At 37.3% G+C, this 11,043-nt stretch overlaps 1 pseudogene; it reads right to left on the bottom strand.

Annotated features, from left to right (window-relative positions):
• Nucleotides 1-3,779: 3,779 nt before the first annotated feature.
• Nucleotides 3,780-4,111, bottom strand: LOC127689699 (dynein light chain 1, cytoplasmic-like; annotated as a pseudogene).
• Between the last annotated feature and the right edge of the window lie 6,932 nt (nucleotides 4,112-11,043).

The following is an 11,043-nucleotide window of genomic DNA, read 5'->3' as shown; positions in this document are numbered from 1 at the left end:
ATGAGATTGCACTATTTAACAAATCCCAAATAATAATAATAATAATAATAATAATAATAATAGTAAATAATAGAAGATAGTAATTTTGTAATGCTAGTCAGGTAGTCAAATGACTAATAAAGCTGCATTTATAACATGACTCAATAGTTCCATTTTAAAATATACTTCTCATGGACTAAAAGTATCCTGAAGTGTTTTTGTTCTCTGTTTGAAGTTAATGGGCTAAAATTATTGAAGAATGTTGCACATGACTGATATTCTGCTTCTTTGGAAATATGGTATTTACTGTTTCTCCATATGTAAAATGCCTTCCTGAAAGAATGGCTCCAGGGAAGCACATCAGTTGCATTATTGAACTTAGAATGTTTATTAGAAAGTTTAGAGAAAGGTGATCATAGTCATTTGGGTCACCTCTTTCTGATGCATAAGTTTAGAAGCTAAGAACAATTTTGCACTCAGTTGCACATTGTAGCATTTCTAGAAAGACTTTTATATTTCTCATCTGGAGTTATTTCTGAGTCTTCTAGAATAAGTATCTATGGCCTCCAAGGGTCTGTATGTAAGGATATTTAACCAAGCATTTATTTCAGAAGCAAAAACCAGAAAGCAACTGGCACAGTCAGCAATATAAGAAAGATTAAATGAGTTGCCACGTTTATTCAGTAAATATGAACTTAGACCAATTTAACAATAAAGGAAAGAGCTGGTTATGGTGATGGCTTAGTGGATGGAGTGCTTATAGTCCAAGCCTGAGGCCCATCATCCACATGCAAAGACAGAAACAGAGGCACAGGCTTGTAAGCTCAGTACTAGGGAGACAGAGACAGGAAAGACTGGGATTTGCTCACTAGCAATCTAGCCAAGTCAGTGAGAGCCTGTGTCTCAAGAAACAAAATACAGAAATGAAAGGCATATGGGAAGGATTGGAGGGAGAAAATGGAACAGGGAATTACTTCTAGAAAATGGAAGTAATGAAATGGTGTATTATAATCTTAAAAACTAAGTTTTTTAACTAAGATGAAAAACATGAACAAACACATACACACACACACACACACACACACACACACACACAGTTCCACATACGTATCCACAGAATAAGTGAAATGAAAAGAAAATAATTAGCACTAGTAATAGTAATTATATTACAAATGTGTACATTCTAATCTATAGAATATATGGCAGCCATAGTTAAATCAAAAATATAAGTTGCAGCATAATGTATATACTGTATATCTCACAGGTGTCAATGTTGACTCCTATGTTTACCATTTTTACTGTAATTCCATTTCTCTGATGGGGATGGTGAGAAATCATTCTCTCTGTTTTATATAGTAATTGGTCTTTATAAATCTTACTTAACTGTGATTGATTTTTGGTAAATTATATTTTCCAGAAAATCTATTTAATCTGTGATTTCTCATTAATTTTCACAGATTGTAAAAGTTGCCTTAATCACTACAATATGCATTCATTTTGATGATTTTCATCTTGTCATTTTTTAATTTTGTGTACTTGTGCACCCTTACTTTTATTTCGATAAACCTAGGAGTTTATTGTGCTGACACTTTGACAAAATGTTTCCTATAAATAATTTCAAAAAACAAATGGATAATTATGCCAAAGAATTGGCTTTAGTCCCATCATTTCTCTATTTCTCAATTTAATTTTAGCTTTTACGTTTTCTAATTTCTTTTATTCTCTTTGTTTAATATTCTTCTCATTCTTTTTAATATGTTTTCTAAGTATCTTATTAGAGCAGTATCTAGTTACTTGAATATGCAGCTGGTCTAGCATGGATGCAATCAAAATAGAAAATAAGTCTAGAATATCTTTTAACACTCCCCCCCCAAAAAAAACCTACTAAAATGATTTTATCTTATCAAATAGGTTATGAATCAATAAACACGTCAAATGATTTAAATTGTCAGATATGGGGACACAACATCCTATTTTGCAGTGAGGACATTTTTGGTAAGTAGAAGATTCGTGATTTGAAACTTCATCAAGATTCCAAGTATTCACATCATTGGTAGGAGGTGTGGAAAGAGGAGAGTAATTGAGTATGGCAGATACTTCTTTATGGAACCCTAGACAGAAGAAACCAATCAGAACATGATGAGCTCTTTAACCTCAGTGCTGACCAAAACAATTCACTTGAAGTACTTGTTTTAAACCAATATACATAGAAACAGTGCTTTTAATGTTTTGTGCTGAGCAGAAATGGTGCACTTGGGATAGTTTATCCTATTTTTCAACAAATGTGAATTGTAACCATACATTGTAAACTCTGACCATTGCTTCTTTGAGATGTGTTTCAGTAAGAAGATATGATTGCAAGATTGTGTGGAGCAGGAGAGAAAGAAGACATAAAATCCTCCTCACAAGAAACCACCACAAATACCAACACACACACACACACACACACACACACACACACCATCAGATTCCTCTACTTCCAACAACAATCATCATTGCAGAATAAACAATCACTGCTTTCTCAGAAGAGTCAGCTGCTACTCAACACTGTTCTGTAAGAATTTACAAGAGAGGTCTCACAGACTAGTAGATTTAAGGAAGCATGGAAGCAGTGTAGACAAAGACTGTAGAGGGAGGTGGTCAGTTTTAAACTCTGATGGTTTCTGGGAAAGTACAGAAACTTTACTCTGAGTAGACTCGGTGACCCACTTGGGTAGATTCAAATCCAAACTCTTGTGACTGAAAAAAGGATAACTAGGAAAGTATGTGCTTTTCATTTAACTGACCCTTTTGGAAGGTAAAAGTCAGGTTTCGTGATTAAAAATTGAATTAATATATTACTAAAATCATAGAGTTACAGTAAAAAAAAAAAATCCATACTTGTCCTAAAACCTTACTAGAATAAAGTACAGGTAGTCTCCTACCTCATAGTTACACACCTATTTCCCTCTTCCCATTTTATTGAGATATTTCCTTTGTCAGCCACTCTTTCTCTATTCTTCCTCGTTCACTCAGTAGAGTTTGTGGAAGGTTTTCTGAAAATGTGTGCATGTCTTCAATATGAAATTTGGAAATCTGATTGCCTTTATAATTCTTCACGGTGGCTAACATAGTGATCTCCCCAAAAGGACAAATTAGTAAGCTAAATGTTATTGGGCACATAGAAGCAAACAGTTGCTCTGGAAAAACAAAAAGAAATTGAGAAATACCCATTGGTAAATCTGTTTTAACTGATCACCAAATACCTGTGGTCTGGAGCCACTTTGGTCTGTGTCCTTGTAGCTCTTTAAACCATGTGTGAACAAACAGTCCAAATTGCTTGTAAGTCCCACGCCCACAGGAGGATTAGGACATGTGTGTGATCTAGTGGCAACCACAGAGATCTCAAAGGAAGGGCTCTCAGCTGTACTCTTCAGTAAGTCAATACTATGTATTTTGAGCTACTTTCCTAATTAGAAAAAATGTACAGGATTCTTCCTGATGGCCTTTCTCATGGTAAGAAATTATAACTTCTTTTTGATTATTGACAGATTTAAAGACATGACAGTATAAAATTTTATTTAAATGCCTACTTTGGGACAGTTCATTTTCTTTTCATCTCCAACAGATTCCTTTTTAAAGAAGTGACCTAAGGGAGAATAAATGAGGCACAGAAGTATAGACTAGAAAATAAACACAAATGTAAGCTGTTTTATTAATTTTATAACCACAAACTTGTACAGAGAATGATGCCCTGTACAAAACACCACAGATTCAAACAGAATGTTCCCTTAGCAAGGCTGAAGACGCAGTCTCTGGTATTAGGACCTCAGGATGCAGTCCTTCTTTTTGGATGGATCACTGGGTGTTTGGCGCAGACCATGCTTGTAACCAGACTTGAACAGACGAATGGCCACCTGACCCAGATAGAAGTAGATGAAGTGTTTGGTTTTGTGTGTCATGTAGCTCCTGAAGTTCTGCTCCACAATGCAGTGCTAAGTGGGGTTGTACTTCTTGTCAAACTCCTTCTTAATATGGCTGCAAAATCTTTTTCTATGATGTACTTCTATGTCTGAGTAGCATACTCCATCGAGTCCTGTTACATCTCTTCCAACATGTCTCCATTTTTGATGAGTGACTTTCAGTCGCACATGGTTACTGGGGAGCAGTGGCCAGCCAGCTGCGGTGAGCTCCTAGAGAAGGTGTATCAGCATCAGATGACAGCCTGTCACTACTGAAGCCATGTCGCACCTTTTGGGGTAGTTCTTACTCACCAAAAAGAATGTTTAGATTAATCAAATGGCACTTATTTTAAAATTATAAATAATTTTCACTATTAAACAGTTGTACACTAATATTTTAAATATGTTAATAGTGTTAAACACTATTAACATTTTAGCAATGACATCATGCAGCAAGATACATAATGCAAGGTACACTATCTATGTGCATTCATTAAATGAAGTTAATATAGTTGTGCGCAGAAGAGAAAATTTGACAATAACAGTAAATGATGGTGCCGCAAGTTTGTATATTTGTTAATACATTCTTAGTCTTTATTTTAGATCACTGTCCTTCTACTTACACAAAATTTTCTCAATGCAAAACAGGATGCCGTGTTCTATGACAACAGGTTCATGCCTCACCTCTGTTTATCAAGACTCATAACTGCATCGTTTTCTTCTGTGCTTGATTTATCCCAATAGCATTCAGTTCATCATGTCCATTGAGCAATATACTGCACTATAAATATCTATAGATATATCCATAGACATAGACAGATACAGACAGGTTAGGGGGGAAGGAGGGAGGGAGGGAGGGAGGGAGGGAGGGAGGGAGGGAGGGAGGGAGGGAGAGAGGGAGAGGAGAGAGATTGCAGGTTGCTGGGTGTTTATTCCTGCTTTGAAACAGTCATTTTCTGACTAATCAAGCATGGCCTTTCATCCCTAAACATGGGCACTGCAGTTTCCAGTGCTTTTCCATATTCTTTTAAGGACACTAATCCTGTCACAGGAGGGGCTTGTTTTGTTTTTGTGATCTCAAGCAACCTCACTAAGTCTTTAAAGGCCTATTTCCAAATATAGTATTTTATGATTAAGAATTCAGCATAAGAATTTGTGAAGATACACTTTAGCCCACACCAGACAAAAAAACATATAACTAACACCCAATGACTGCATATCTGTGACGCACATTAAATTCCCCAGGGGGAAATTCTGAGTTAAAGCTGGAGCTGAACAAAAAGAAAATCTTAACATTTGCTCAACTTGGCTTAACCAAAGATAAATAAATAAATAAATGTTACTTTTATAAAGAAGTATGATTACAGTGTACCCATATACTGGCTCTCTGAATACTCCCCCACTTAGGAAATGTTCCTTCGAAGTAGAGGTAACTTTGTCTTTGCAATTGCTTTTGATTTTTTGTTTTTTTAAATGATACATCTAAAATAAGTCAGAAAAATAAGTCATATCTGTGGAAGGTTTGGCCTCAGCCCCTCCTCACAGATTATAAAATATTATCTCAGTGCAGAGTATGCATAAAGTATCTTAACAGTGAGCACACGTGCCCTAGGAATTTGTTGTATTTCTGAAAACTATGTGAATAATTTCCCCTAAATTTAGAAAACTCAGAAGTTAATGTACATGTGTTTTCCACATTTTTTGGAGAAAATATTAGCAAATTGCTTAGAATCATTTCAATCATCTGTATGACTACTGATTTATTTTACAATTATGCTTTATTAGTTACATGAGCTTCCATTGTAATCAAAATGTAAAATTAGTTAGTAGACTTCCCTACACGTTTGCTTCCAATGATAGAAGTCTGGTCACACAAAATGTCAATTTGTCATTATGTTTGAAAAACTTAAATATTAAAACAGTGTATAAATTATGAAAAACTATTTCCATGGAAATTGCAAAATAGTCTCATGAGATAATTAAATCACATCATAGTAAAGAGTCTGCCTCCTAGGTACAGGGGGACCTGGAGAGTGTACAGGTAAGTGCTAGGAATGGAGATCAGGGGCCTGCTCAAAGAATCCAGTATACACCCCTTAACAATTTATTTGTTAAAAAAAATCCCCAATGACAGGTCCACTTTACTTCTAATTTCATAATAAACCTGAACGTTAGCATGTGATACTGTTTTGGTAAATGCAGAAGTTTGTCAGAATGTCAAACTCTAAAAATCACAGCATCGAAACACCTTCTGTGAGGTGACAGTAATTGAGTTTTCTTTCTAGACACCTCTTAGTTTTACCTCTCCATAAATTCATTTGTATGCCAAAGGAATAAAACCTACCTTGATTTCTGAATTTTTATAAACTTTGAGCCAATGGATTTCCTTAAATATCTGCATAAAAAACATGGCTAGGGGATGGTTTTGGTTCTAGGTCAAAGAAGGAATGAGCTGAATCACCTTTGAAGTCAGAAATCAGCTTCTAAAGATGCTGCATGTTAGATCTGATTATCAGCTGGGACCACCAGTCTTGTTTAGTATATTCTCTCCTAGCCTGGCTGGCCAATGTCTTGCTTTGATTGACTAGTGTCTATACCAGAACACATGCTTAGTTAAGATGGAGTCTTTGTGTTTTGAGCCTTAACTGCCAGTGACCCCAGATCTTGGCAGCTTTTATAATCCTTGGATTATGGCAGTAGCTATAGCAGCAGTGAGTTAAAAGAAACAGCAGCAGGTTCTTCTACAAGCCTGGGGTACTGAAACTCTTAGTCCTACAGTAAAAGTGTGAGACCTCTCAGGCCTAGGATCTTGGCATCCTCAACACTTGACAGTGGTTAGGACTATAGCTTTAGAACTTAGGGTATTAGGATCCACAGCTTCTGGAACTTTTGGAAGTTGTTGGAACCCTTCTAATAACCATGGCCTGCTCTCCTTCCCTAGTTTATCAAAACCTGAGTCTTTTTCCTCCTCTCACCACTCAACTGTGTTGCCTCTCTTTCCGTCTGTTACTCCTTTACCCCCTTGTTTGCCCCTGGCCACTGCAATCCACCTCTTTCTCATCTTTATCACTGCTGCTGCTAGAATCATAGCTACTGCTTTCTCCTCTGCAGTTGCCACCTCTGCCATTGCTGAGCCTATCACTAATGTCCTGTTCTCCTTTTTTCTTGAAACCAGTGGGGAGTGGATAAAGTTCCAAATGAATGTCCTTTACAGACATGGACACAGCAATGTCAAAGACCCCAGTATCTCAGACCTATGACATTATAAATCTTTTCCCTGGGTCAGGCTCAGGGATTTGACTCAGTGTGGGGATGTTGACAGACATTGTGTATAAAACCCAGCAATCAGAGCTTCCTCCTACAGGATGACTATGACCTTGAGAGAACCACCATACAGAGACATTGAAGACTAGCTTCTCCTCTTTCTTGTGTTGTACAGAGTGAACACTAGGGCTCTGGGTTGCACAGTAGGTGCCCTTCACCAGAGTGAACACACTACCAGATCCCAGCTTCTCTGTGTGGGCGTCAGCTGTTTCTTCATTTTCTGTCGTTTCTTTGTTACCATTTCACCTTAATCAAGTTTCCAGTATCAAGCTGAACAGGACACAGAAGTTACCAGTTCATCCCACTTCAATTGAGAAAACACCACACAGGAATGGGTATTGAGAAGAAACTGTCAGCTCTTCAATCTGGGGTCTGAGCTGAACGTCTGCTGGACTGCTCGCTCTTGTGGACTGTGACATTTCATGGCAAGTGTCTGCTTCACACACACAGCAAATTTCCTCTATTAAATCCTTCCCTGTGCTCTCTTGCAAGGAGAATTTGTGTTGGCTAAGAAAACAAGTCTACAGTAGATGAAAATGCAGTGAATATGCAGGAATCATGTTGAGTAGGGAGTCCATACAGTCAAAAATAGGATGCTGGTATGTGCATATTTGGTTTCATTACTATTACCACTAATTATTGTGTCATTAAACAACATAAACCTAAAACCGTCATTTGGTAAAACCACTCAGTTTTCACTTCAATGACAAATGGAAGAGTTTATATTCATTCTAAAAACCACAAGTGTATGGGAGGATTATGTTAAAGGAAGATGTGTTCTGGTTTCTGTATGTAAAAATAATTTAAATAAGGATCACAAAATGAAAGTTAGAGCCAATATCTTAATTTGACAAAGTGAGTGAGATGTTAGCAATAAATAAATAAATAACCCTGCACCAGGGTTAGAAGTGCAGCATCTAGAAAGGGCCAAAGGGCTGGTCCTCCTCCACAGAAGGAAATAACAGAAGGAGCTGGGGCTTCTTGCTTTCTATGCAGAATTGTGCCTTCAAAATAAATGCAGTTTATGGAATATACTTGGAGTACAGAAGTACACCTATTAAATAGCAGTAAAGACATGAAAGATAGAAAAAAGGTTGGAGGAAAGAAGTGACAATAAAAGAAGGAAGGAAAGGAGAGGAAGGGAAGGAGGAAAGGAGGGAGGGAGAGGAAGGGAAGGAGGAATGGAGGGAGGGAGAGGAAGGGGAGGAGGAAAGGAGGGAGAGGAAGGGAAGGAGGAAGGGAGGGAAAGGAAGGGAAGGAGGAAGGGAGGGAGAGGAAGGAAAGGAGGAAGGAAGGGAGAGGAAGGGAAGGAGGAAGGGAGGGAGAGGAAGGAAAGGAGGAAGGGAGGGAGAGGAAGGAAAGGAGGAAGGGAGGGAGGGAGAGGGAAGAAGAGAGAAAGATAGATTGACTTAATTTTGGTTTCAAATTTGAGATTATATTTTATAAAAATGATTTCAACAAAAGAGTGTGTTCCATTTTTCTCTAACTATATTATCATAGACATATTTTGAAGTAAAACAAATTTATCATATTATTTTAGCTCAGTCTAGAAATACTGATTTGGATCTATGAAAAGTTTTTAACTTCAATCTTAGGTATTTCTATTAACAAAGCTTTTACTCAGTGATAAAAGATTTGAACTTCATTAGATATTTGGAAAATTCCAAATAAATCAAAGTACAGGTTGTAAACACATTTCAGAAACCCTATCGTAGGACAACATAAAACACCCCAGAGATTGAACTGTTTGGTGAATGACATTTTTTAAGTAGAAAAAAATGAGCAAATGCAAAAGGAAAAAGAGGATGGTTTTAAAACCATCATGAGTCACCACACAAGTCACCACATGTCAGTACACAAGTCACCACATGTCAGTACACACGTCACAATAAAAACCTAGCTCTTTCCATTTAGTAAATGTTTAGTGATGAGCACAAACATCATAACTTTCTTAAAAGACATTGGATGATGATTTCAAAACAGGTAAGAATTTGAATTTTTCCTTCCATTCTTCAAGAAAACAAAATTTACCAGCATAACAGGGCAGTTGTACATATAAACTCACAGTGATTGTGACAACTTGTGCAAGACCTGGGTAAGCTCAAGCCAGACAAAATACCAGCATGTAGCCGGGCAGTGGTGGCGCATGCCTTTAATCCCAGTACTTGAGAGGCAGGTAGATTTGTGAGTTTGAGCCCAGCCTGGTCCACAGAGTGAGTTCCAGGACTACACAGAGAAACCCTATCTCGAAAAAAACAAACAACAACAACAACAACAACAACAACAAAAACCAAACCAAAAAAAAAAAAAAAAACCCAGCATGTAGGCAGGGAGGTATATTGAAATCCTAACACTACCTGAGGAGCAGTGGGCATGGGTTAGCTTCTGGGAAAGCGAGAGTCAAGCTCACTTCAATGACTGGACCTCTAGTATACTCGGTACACACAAAGCAGGTTTAGGGGTGGAAGCTGGGGTTAATGAAACTCAAAATTGACTGAGCAGGCAGATTAAGGGTGGAGAAAGTGGATATGATAAAAGATGAGAGGAAAATATGATTAAAATACACTGTGTGGATTTCTCAAAGAATTAATAAAAGTATTGTTTTTAAAATAAAAGATTTGAGACTGGTTAGCAACCAAGATATATGCCGGAGTTTAAAACTACATAGTAGGAGATGGTAACTAAACAAAAGCCCATAGAAAGAAAGGTGTCGTTCCTTTGCCTTTTGTTTGGTGGGGGATTGTTTTTATGAGTTTGATTTTTGGTTTTGATTTTTGCAGTGGGTCTCACTATGAATTTATGATGTAGACTTAAGTTGGCTTCAGACTCAGAGATTTGCCTGCCTCAGCCTCCCTCTGAAGGGTTGGGATGAGAGGTGTACCACCATGCTTCTAAGCTAGCACGCTTCTAAAACAGAATCTTTTGTGCTCTTGACTTAAACAACTCATTCATTGTGTCACAGAGCTGGGGCTAGAAATCTGAAATGGAAATGTTAGTGTTAGTTTTTTAACATCTGTTTACTCTCTTTGCATTTATTTGGTGTTCTCCTAGCGGGCTGACATATCCATGTGTTGATATTTTAAAGAATACTAATAATATTGTGTTATGACCCACTGGAATTATGTTATTATAACTTTACAAGGATTCTGTTTTAAATAAGGTTAATTCTGATTCTGAGGTGCTGGTGCTTTGATGCCCAAGACTTTAGGCTCTACAGACAAGATTAGCCCTAAATCAACTGGCAGATACAGCCTCACAGGTTTTTTCTATTTAATTTGAAAACAACAGATCTCACCAACCAGTGGTATAAAATATTTATAATCCAGAATGAGACCTCACTTTAAAGTGCTAAAGCATAACAAGAGAAAAGTGTGCGTGCACACACACACACACACACACACACACACACACCCTTCTCTCTCTCTTCCGTCATAGTGTAGTTCAGTTGGCCAGAAAAAAAATGAACTCACTGGTGTGAAGAAAAAAAAAACTCATTTTTTTCCTGGCCAACTGAAGTACACTATGACGGAAGAGAGAGAGAATGGTGTGTGTGTGTGTGTGTGTGTGTGTACTTTTGAGGAGGCACACAAAGACTGCTATGTTCATTGTACAGAAAGTCAGTAATAATATACTAGTGATGTATTTCCACAAGCAGGCTGTCAAAGTATAATTGAACATTGATTCTTCATGAGGAACTGAGAATAAAGTCAGAAGATGTGTCAAAAAAAAACAGGCAGAAAATTTCAGTTATCCCTTCTGATACTTTTCTGCTGCATACATACCTCACTTTAAGAAATGG

The sequence above is a fragment of the Apodemus sylvaticus genome, chromosome 7, assembly GCF_947179515.1.
Source record: "Apodemus sylvaticus chromosome 7, mApoSyl1.1, whole genome shotgun sequence".
Lineage (NCBI taxonomy): Eukaryota > Metazoa > Chordata > Mammalia > Rodentia > Muridae > Apodemus > Apodemus sylvaticus.
Note: the sequence above shows the minus strand (reverse complement) of the source record. Positions and strands in the feature narration are given on the sequence as shown.